This window comes from Somniosus microcephalus, unplaced genomic scaffold (assembly GCF_052327205.1).
Source record: "Somniosus microcephalus isolate GS21.2 unplaced genomic scaffold, FLI_Smic_1.0 unresolved_chr3, whole genome shotgun sequence".
Lineage (NCBI taxonomy): Eukaryota > Metazoa > Chordata > Chondrichthyes > Squaliformes > Somniosidae > Somniosus > Somniosus microcephalus.
Genome location: NW_028225181.1, coordinates 63,401,864 through 63,410,498, shown reverse-complemented (window position 1 = coordinate 63,410,498; position 8,635 = coordinate 63,401,864). Strand labels below are relative to the sequence as shown.

Below are 8,635 nucleotides of genomic sequence, written 5' to 3'. Positions count from 1 at the left end.
AATTTCCCGCTTTTTCTCTACCACCTTTTTTGAATAGTGGGGTAACATCAGCTACCCTCCAATCCATGGGTACTGTTCCAGAGTCTATCGAGTTCTGGAAGATGACCAGCAATGCATCGACTATTTCTAGGGCCACTTCCTTAAGATGTAGATTATCAGGCCCTGGGGATTTATCGACCTTCAGTCCCATCAATTTTCCTAACACCATTTCTGTTGAGTCTGTGTTTTCAAATGTAGTTCTGCTGAATAACAGGACACAGACTACAGAAATAATTAAACAGGTCTTTAGTGATTGAGGGTCAGGGCTGAATTGGGATACACTTTGCTCCGCAGGATTTATATACCGGTGTGGTGACCACTGGTACTACAATGTACAGGAGCCATCAAAAAGTAGTCCATCACCTTAAGGTATCCTCTTAAGGTGGTACAGGTTACATACACTACAATTTCCCTACAAATACTGATCTCTTTCAGTTCCTCCCTTTCATCAGACCCTATGTTCCCCGGCAGCTCTGGGAGGTTATTTGTGTCCTCCTTTGTGAAGACAGAACCAAAGTATGTATTTAGTTGGTCTGCCATTTCTTTGTTTCCCATTATAAATTTCCCTGATTCTGACTGCAAGGGACCTACGCTTGACTTCACCAATCTTTTTCTCTTCACATATCTATAAAAGCTTTTACAGTCAGTTTTTATGTTCCGTGCTAGCTTACTCGCATATTCTATTTTCCCTTTCTTAATTAATCTCTTTGTCCTCCTTTGTTGAATCCTAAACTGCTCCCAATCCTCAGGATTGTTGCTTTTTCTGGCCAATTTATATGTCCTCCCCTTGGATCTTATGCTATCCCTAATTTCCCTCGTTAGCCATGGTTGAGTCACCTTTTTTGTTTTATTTTTATGCCAAACTGGGATGAACAAATTCTGTATCTCATCCATTCGGTCTTTGAATGTTTACCATTGCCTATCCACCGTCAACCCTCTGAGTGCCATCCCCCAATCAATCCTACCCAACTCACTCCTCAGGCCATCGTAGTTTCCTTTATTTAAATTGAGGACACTAGTCTCTGAGTCAACTACTTCATTCTCCATCCTAATGAAGAATTCGATCATATTATGATCGCTCTGACCCAAGGGGCCTCGTACAACAAGATTGCTAATTAATCCCTTCTCGTTACATAATACCCAGTCTAAGATTGCCCGATCTCTGGTTGGTTCCTCGACATATTGTTCCAGGAAACCATCCCGTAAACACTCCAGGAATTCCTCCTCCACAGTATTGTTACTAATTTGGTTGGCCCAATTTATATGTAGATTAAAGTCACCCATGATGACTGCTGTGCCCTTATTGCACGCTTCTCTAATTTCCCTTTTAATGCCACCCCCAACCTCCACCTTACTGTTTGGAGGTCTATAAACCACTCCCACTAATGTTTTTTTCCCCTTAGTATTTCTCAATTCTACCCATACAGATTCCACATCATCAGAGCTAATATCCTTCATTACAATTGTATTAATCAATGGGACTCTCTCTGACCTTTCTCCCCAGTCCATGTCCAGGACCAGTGTGTATCGGAGTCAATGAGACTCTCTCTGACCATTCTCCGCAGTCCATCTCCAGGACCACTGTGTATCTGAGTCAATGGGACTCTCTCTGACCTTTCTCCCCAGTCCATCTCCAGGACCAGTGTGGATGAGTCAATGGGACTCTCTCTGACCTTTCTCCCCAGTCCATCTCCAGGACCAGTGTGTATCTGAGTCAATTGGACTCTCTCTGACCTTTCTCCCCAGTCCATCTCCAGGACCAGTGTGTATCTGAGTCAATGGGACTTTCTCTTACCTTGCTCCCCAGTCGATCTCTGGAAGCTCTTTGAATCGGAAGGGTTCTCTCCGGTTGGTGCTCACAATCCGGTGGTGGTTCACCTGCTGTCGTTCCTCAGTCTACAATCCCTGTTTACTTCGAGCTGAGCACCTTCCTCAATCACAGCATCATTCACCGGGAGATCTATTTGTGGCAGATCAGAAAATAAGAACAATATTGAAAGCGTGAAATAATGTAATGTAGACTTTTAATCTGCTTACTAATAATTGAATTTCAAGGCCGAGTATTAGTTTGATTTTGTCCCTTTCCTCAGATCCCCAGTTCGAGGGCTGTGTGCTTAGTTTGGAGATTTTCCTCACTGTAAATTTCCGGCCTGCTGAGACTCCCCCATTTTCACTGCTCTGGGCGGAAATGCGCCATTTTCTGTACGGAGTTACTAACCGGAGCAGTGACCCTGTGACCCTCCCTCGCTGTGATCTAAACTCGAGGCTGAGCAGCCGCTGTGGGGCCGGGTGCTGAATGGAGCCGAGTTCCCTCAGTCAGAGAGCGGGCCCTGTAACCCGGGCAACCAGCCTGTTTCTGACCCTCACTGACCGATCAACCCGCGCCACCCGGCACTGCGCCTGCGCGGAACAAGGGAGCGGCACTGCGCCTGCGCGGCACGGCAGCGGCGCGTCACTGCGCCTGCGCGGGGGAGAGAGAGGGAGAGAGAGAGAGAGAGAGAGAGCGAGAGAGAAATAAAGCATTTTAATTGGAATTGGAATTGGAGAGAGAAAGGGAGCAGCACTGCGGCTGCGCGGGAGTGCGAAAAAGGGAGCGGCACTGCGCCTGCGCGGGAGAAAGAAAGAGAGCGGCACTGCGCCTGCGCGGAACAGCGATGTCGCACGAACGCATCACTATCGCTCCCACTGGTGGGAGAACTACATCGGAACATATCAGTGTTAATATGTTCCTATGTAGTCCTCCCAGCACTGGGAGCGATATTGATGCCTTCCTGCGACATCGCTCTTCCGCGCAGGCGCAGTGCCGCTCCCTTTCTCTACCGCGCAGGCGTGGTGCCGCATCCTTTGGCTCCCTCTCCCGCGCAGGCGCAGTGCCGCTCCTTGCACTTCCGCGCAGGCGCACTACCGCTCACTTACTCCCTCCCGCGCAGGCGCAGTGCCGCTCCCTTTCTCCCTCTGCTGCGCAGGCGCAGTGCAGCTCCAGTTTTCTCTCCCGCGCAGGCGCAGTGCTACTCCCGTTCTCTCTCCCACGCAGGCGCAGTGCCGGGAGGCGCGGGTTGATCGGTGAGTGAGGGTCAGAAACGGGCTGGTTGCCCGGGTTACAGGGCCCGCTCTGTGACTGAGGGAACTCGGCTCCATTGAGCACCCGGCCCGACAGCGGCTGCTCAGCCCCGAGTTTAGATCACAGCGAGGGAGGGTCACAGGGTCACCGCTCCGGTTAGTAAATCCGCACAGAAAATGGCGCATTTCCGCCCAGAGCAGTGAAAATGGGGGAGTCTCAGGAGGCCGGAAATTTACAGTGAGGAAAATTTCCAAACTAAGCAGACAGCCATCGAACTGGGGATCTGAGGAAAGGGACAAAATCAAACAAATACTCGGCCTTGAAATTCAATTATTAGTAAGCAGATTAAAAGTCTACATTACATTATTTCACGCTTTCAATATTGTTCTTATTTTCTGATCTGCCACAAATAGATCTCCCGGTGAATGATGGTGTGATTGAGGAAGGTGCTCAGCTCGAAGTAAACAGGGATTGTAGACTGAGGAACAACAGCAGGTGAACCAGCACAGGATTGTGAGCACCAACCGGAGAGAACCCTTCCGATTCAAAGAGCTTCCAGAGATCGACTGGGGAAAAAGGTAAGAGAAAGTCCCATTGACTCAGATACACACTGGTCCTGGAGATGGACTGGGGAGAAAGGTCAGAGAGAGTCCCATTGACTCAGATACACACTGGTCCAGGAGATGGACTGGGGAGAAAGGGCAGAGAGAGTCCCATTGACTCAGATACACACTGGTCCTGGAGATGGACCGGGGAGAAAGCTCAGAGAGTCCAATTGACTCGGATACACACTGCACCTGGAGATGGACTGGGGAGAAAGGTCAGAGAGAGTCCCATTGACTCAGATACACACCGGTCCTGGAGATGGACTGGGGAGAAAGGTCAGAGAGAGTCCCATTGACTCAGATACACACTGGTCCTGGAGATGGACTGGGGAGAAAGGTCAGAGAGTCCCATTGACTCAGATACACACTGATCCTGGAGATTGAACCTCCCACACACATCCCTGACCCTCCCGCACTCACCCCTGACCCTCCCGCACTCACCCCCTGACCCTCCCGCACTAGCCCCCTGACCCCCCCGCACTCGCCCTGATGGGGCTCTTCTCAAGTAAACCAAACGGTGCAATAAAACACCCCCAGAATCAAGGCCCTGCTCCTGACGAAGGTGTTCAGGCCCCAGGAACCAGTACAAGTGAGCAAAGTCAGGGTCAAGGCCGTGCTCCTGGGGAAGGTTATCAGGCCCCAGGAACCAGTACAAGTGAAGCGACTCCTTCTCCCGGAGATTTAGCAAACGTGAATACTCAAGTGTTGACCAAAAATCAGGTTAGTAATATTAATCAAGGAATCAATTTCTGCTATAAGGAGAGATGATTCCTTAGCAGGTTCCTCTAATGAGGCCATATGGGTAGAACTTAAAGACAAAAATGGGGAAAGCACTTTGCTGGGAGTGTACTATAGGCCCCCAAACAGTAAGGGGGAGATAGAGGAACAGATATGTAGGCAAATCTCAGAGAAGTGTAGAAATAAGAGGGTAATAATTGTTGGGGATTTCAACTTCCCCAATATTAACTGGGATAGTCAGAGTGTGAAAGGCTTAGAGGGTGTGGAATTCTTAAAGTGCATCCAGGAGAGCTTTTTCAGCCAACATGTAGAAAGTCCTACAAGAGAGGGGGCGGTTCTGGACCTAATTCGAGGGAATGTAGCAGGGCAAGTGGTCGAAGGGTTAGTAGGAGAGCATTTTGGTGACAGTGACCATAATTCAGTGAGATTTAAAGTAGTTATGGAAAAGGACAAAGATGGACTGGAAATAAAGGTTCTAAATTGGGGGAAGGCCGATTATAATATAAGGCAGGATCTGGCCAAAGTGGACTGGGATCAGCTACTTGTAGGAAAATCCACATCAGAGCAGTGAGAGTCTTTCAGAAAGGAAATAGAGAGAGTACAATGCCAACATGTTCCCGTAAAGGTAAAGGGTGGGACCAACAAGCCCAGGGAACCCTGGATGTCAAGGGACATACAAGAATGGTTTAGGAAAAAAAGGGAGGCTTTTGGCAGATACAAAGGACTAAAAACAGTGGAAGGCCAAGAGGAGCATAGAAAGTGCAGGGGTGTACTTAAAAAAGTAATTAGGAGAACGAAGAGGGGTCATGAAAAAACACTGGCAGGCAAAATAAAGGAAAATCCCAAGGTGTTTTATTAGTATATTAAGGGCAAGAGGATAACCAGGGAAAGAGTAGAGCCCATTAGGGAGCAAAGTGGCAATCTGTGTGTAGAGCCAGAAGATGTAGGTGAGGTTTTAAATTAATATTTTGCATCTGTGTTCACTATGGAGAAGGACGATGCAGGCATAGAAATCAGGCAGGGGGATTGTGATATACTTGAACAAATTAGCATTGAGAGGGAGGAGGTACTAGTGGTTTTAGCGGGCTTAAAAGTGGATAAACCCCCAGGCCCAGACGAGATGTATCCCAGCCTGCTCTGTGAGGCAAGGGAGGAGATTGCAGGGGCTCTGACACAAATTTTCAGAACCTCTCTGGCCACAGGGGAGGTGGCAGAGGACTGGAGAACAGCTAACGTAGTACCATTATTCAAGAAGTGTAGTAGTAGGGATAAACCAGGGAATTACAGGCCAGTGAGCCGAACATCAGTGGTAGGGAAATTATTGGAAAAAATTCTGAGGGACAGAATTACTCTCCACTTGGAGAGGCAAGGATTAATCAAGGATAGTCAGCATGGCTTTGTCAGCGGGGAGATCATGTCTGTAAAGTCTGTGTGTTCTAGTTGTAATTAATAACACACAGGGTACAAGATTAAAGTTGAACAGGTCTTTACTGGTTGGAGTTCAGGACTATCTGAAATACAATCTTACTACACAGTGCTTATATACCGGTGGTCACCACCGGTACTACGTATACAGCAGCCAGAGAAAGTAGTACATCTCTTAAGGGGGAACAGGTTACATACACCACAATCCTCCCTTTGTAGCTTAATAGTCATATCCCCATTTAACATAACATCATAACATATATACATATATATAACTTCAGGTATAAACAGTTCAAAGGTTCAGTCTCTCAGGAGGCCTTCAGATTCGGTCTAGATAACGCCTTTCAGTGGTCTCTGATTCTTGTTGCTGAGGTGACTCTGCTTGTTGGTTTCCTATGTATTGGACGTCATCATCAGGTACAGTCCTTGCCGAGGTAGATGCTTCAGGTTCATTAACATCTTCCACAGTTGTCTCTGTCGCAACCATGGGTTCGACCCTTGCTCTTGATTCTACCAGTTGATCCGCATGACGCCTTATCACATTGTTACCAATATCTACTGTGTACATCAGAGGTCCTTGTCTGGCCCGAATTGTTCCGGGCTGCCATTTTTCGTTTCCATAGCCCCTTGCCAACACTGGTTGTCCTACTTCGAAACTTCGAGTGGACTTGTTATTAATATACCGGAACTGTTTGTTTTCCACTTCCCTCCGCACATTTGGTTTTAACAAGTCCAACCTGGACCGCAACCTCCTGTTATAAAACATCATGGCAGGACTTTGGTTAGTCACTGCATGAGCGGCGTTTCGATACGCCATTAGGAAATTGTCCACCTTGTGCTGTAGCGGAATCTGGTCATCGTTCATGGCCTTTATTGCCTTTTTGAATGTTTGGACAAATCTCTCGGCCAACCCGTTTGTCGCCGGATGATATGGGGCAGAGGTATAATGTTTCACCCCATTCTTCTTTAAGAATTTTTGGAATTCTTCCGACACGAACTGTGGTCCGTTGTCCAAACAGATCTGTTCTGGCAATCCGCTCCTTGCGAATATTGTTCTTAACACCGCAATTGTCTTTTCTGAAGTAGTGGTATTCATCTTGATCACTTCTGGCCATTTGGAATGTGCGTCCACCGCAATTAGGAACATGGAGTCCATGAATGGACCAGCAAAGTCAATATGTACGCGTTGTCATGGGGCTGAAGGCCATTCCCATGGGTGTAGTGGTGCGATCGGAGGTGCATTTTGCACTTTTTGGCACCCAGCGCAGCTTTTCGTCAACTCCTCTATCTGTTGGTCAATACCCGGCCACCATACATAAGCCCTAGCAAGACTTTTCATCTTAACTCCCCCCAGATGACCTTCATGCAGTTCTTTTAGAACTCTTTCCCTTATCTTGGGAAGAATAATCACTCTTGTCCCATACATCAAAGTACCATGGCAGACGGACAGCTGGTCTCGCCTTGCCGAGAATGCCGGTAACAGAGGATCACCACGTGTTGGCCATCCTTTCACTGTCACCTCGTAGACTCTGGACAGTGTCGGGTCATTCCTGGTTTCTCTTTCAATACTTGCATTGGTGACTGGTAAACACTCGATGATGGTCGAATGAAATAACTCAACAGGGTCAACTTTCGTCGTTTCTTCTTCAGGTAGTGGCAGGCACGACAGCCCATCAGCATTGCCATGCTGCTTCGTACCTTTGAATTCTATTTGGTATTGATGTGCCCCTAGGAAAAGGGACCATCTCTGGAGACGCTGTGCTGTCATCACTGAAACACCCTTCTTAGGGTTAAAAATGGATACCAACGGCTGATGGTCTGTCAGAAGTGTGAATTTTTGGCCCTGCAGGTAATGATTAAACTTCTTCACTCCCCATACAAGGCTGAGAGCCTCCCTATCGATCTGCACATAGTTGCGCTCAGCGGAGGTCAATGATCTGGATGCAAACGCGACTGGCCTTTCCGTGCCATTTGGCAACTTGTGTGAGAGTACTGCCCCAATACCATATGGAGAAGCATCACAAGCCAACCGAATAGGCAGTGTCGGGTTGAAGTGAGCCAACACTTCCTCTGAGGTGATCAATTCTTTGCTTTTGCGAAATGCCTTCCTACAGTTTTCGCTCCATTCCCATGGTACCCCCTTCTGTAAAAGAGCGTTTAGCGGGTGCAGTACTGTGGATAGATTTGGTAGAAATTTATGGTAATAGTTAATCAATCCTAGAAACGACCTCAACTGAGAGACATTATCCGGAGCGGGAGCCTTTACAACTGCCTCTATCTTGTCAGGAGACTTATGAAGCCCCTCCCGGTCAATGACATGACCACAGTACGAGATCCGCTTCTGGAAGAACTCACATTTCTGCCGATTAACTCTAAGTCCACACTCTTTCAGCCTGTTGAGCACCAGTTCCAAGTTTGCGAGGTGTTCTTCATCACAATCACCTGTAATCAGAGTATCGTCCAGGTAACATTGTGTGCCTGGAATTCCCTGTAATACCTGCTCCATGGCCCTCTGCCAAATTGCTGGAGCCGATGCCACTCCAAAAACCAGTCTATTGTACCGGTACAAACCTCGATGCGTGTTGATCGTGAGGTATTGGCGTGACTCTTCTTCAACCTCCATCTGCAAGTACGCCTGCGCCAGGTCTATCTTGGTGAAGCGTTTCCCGCCAGACAACGAAGCAAAAATATCCTCAATCCGCGGAAGCGGATACTGCACCGTGTGAAGCACCGGATTAATGGTGATTTTGAAATCTCCACAGATGCG

At 47.9% G+C, this 8,635-nt stretch overlaps 1 protein-coding gene across 1 annotated transcript in view; it reads left to right on the top strand.

Annotated features, from left to right (window-relative positions):
* Positions 1–3,400: 3,400 nt before the first annotated feature.
* Positions 3,401–8,635, top strand: part of LOC147091636 (uncharacterized) — an 81,484-nt gene continuing 76,249 nt past the window's right edge. The window contains exon 1 of the mRNA XM_085976622.1: positions 3,401–3,678. The gene's annotated coding sequence lies outside the window, so the exon portion shown is untranslated. The remainder of the gene's footprint in view (positions 3,679–8,635) is intronic.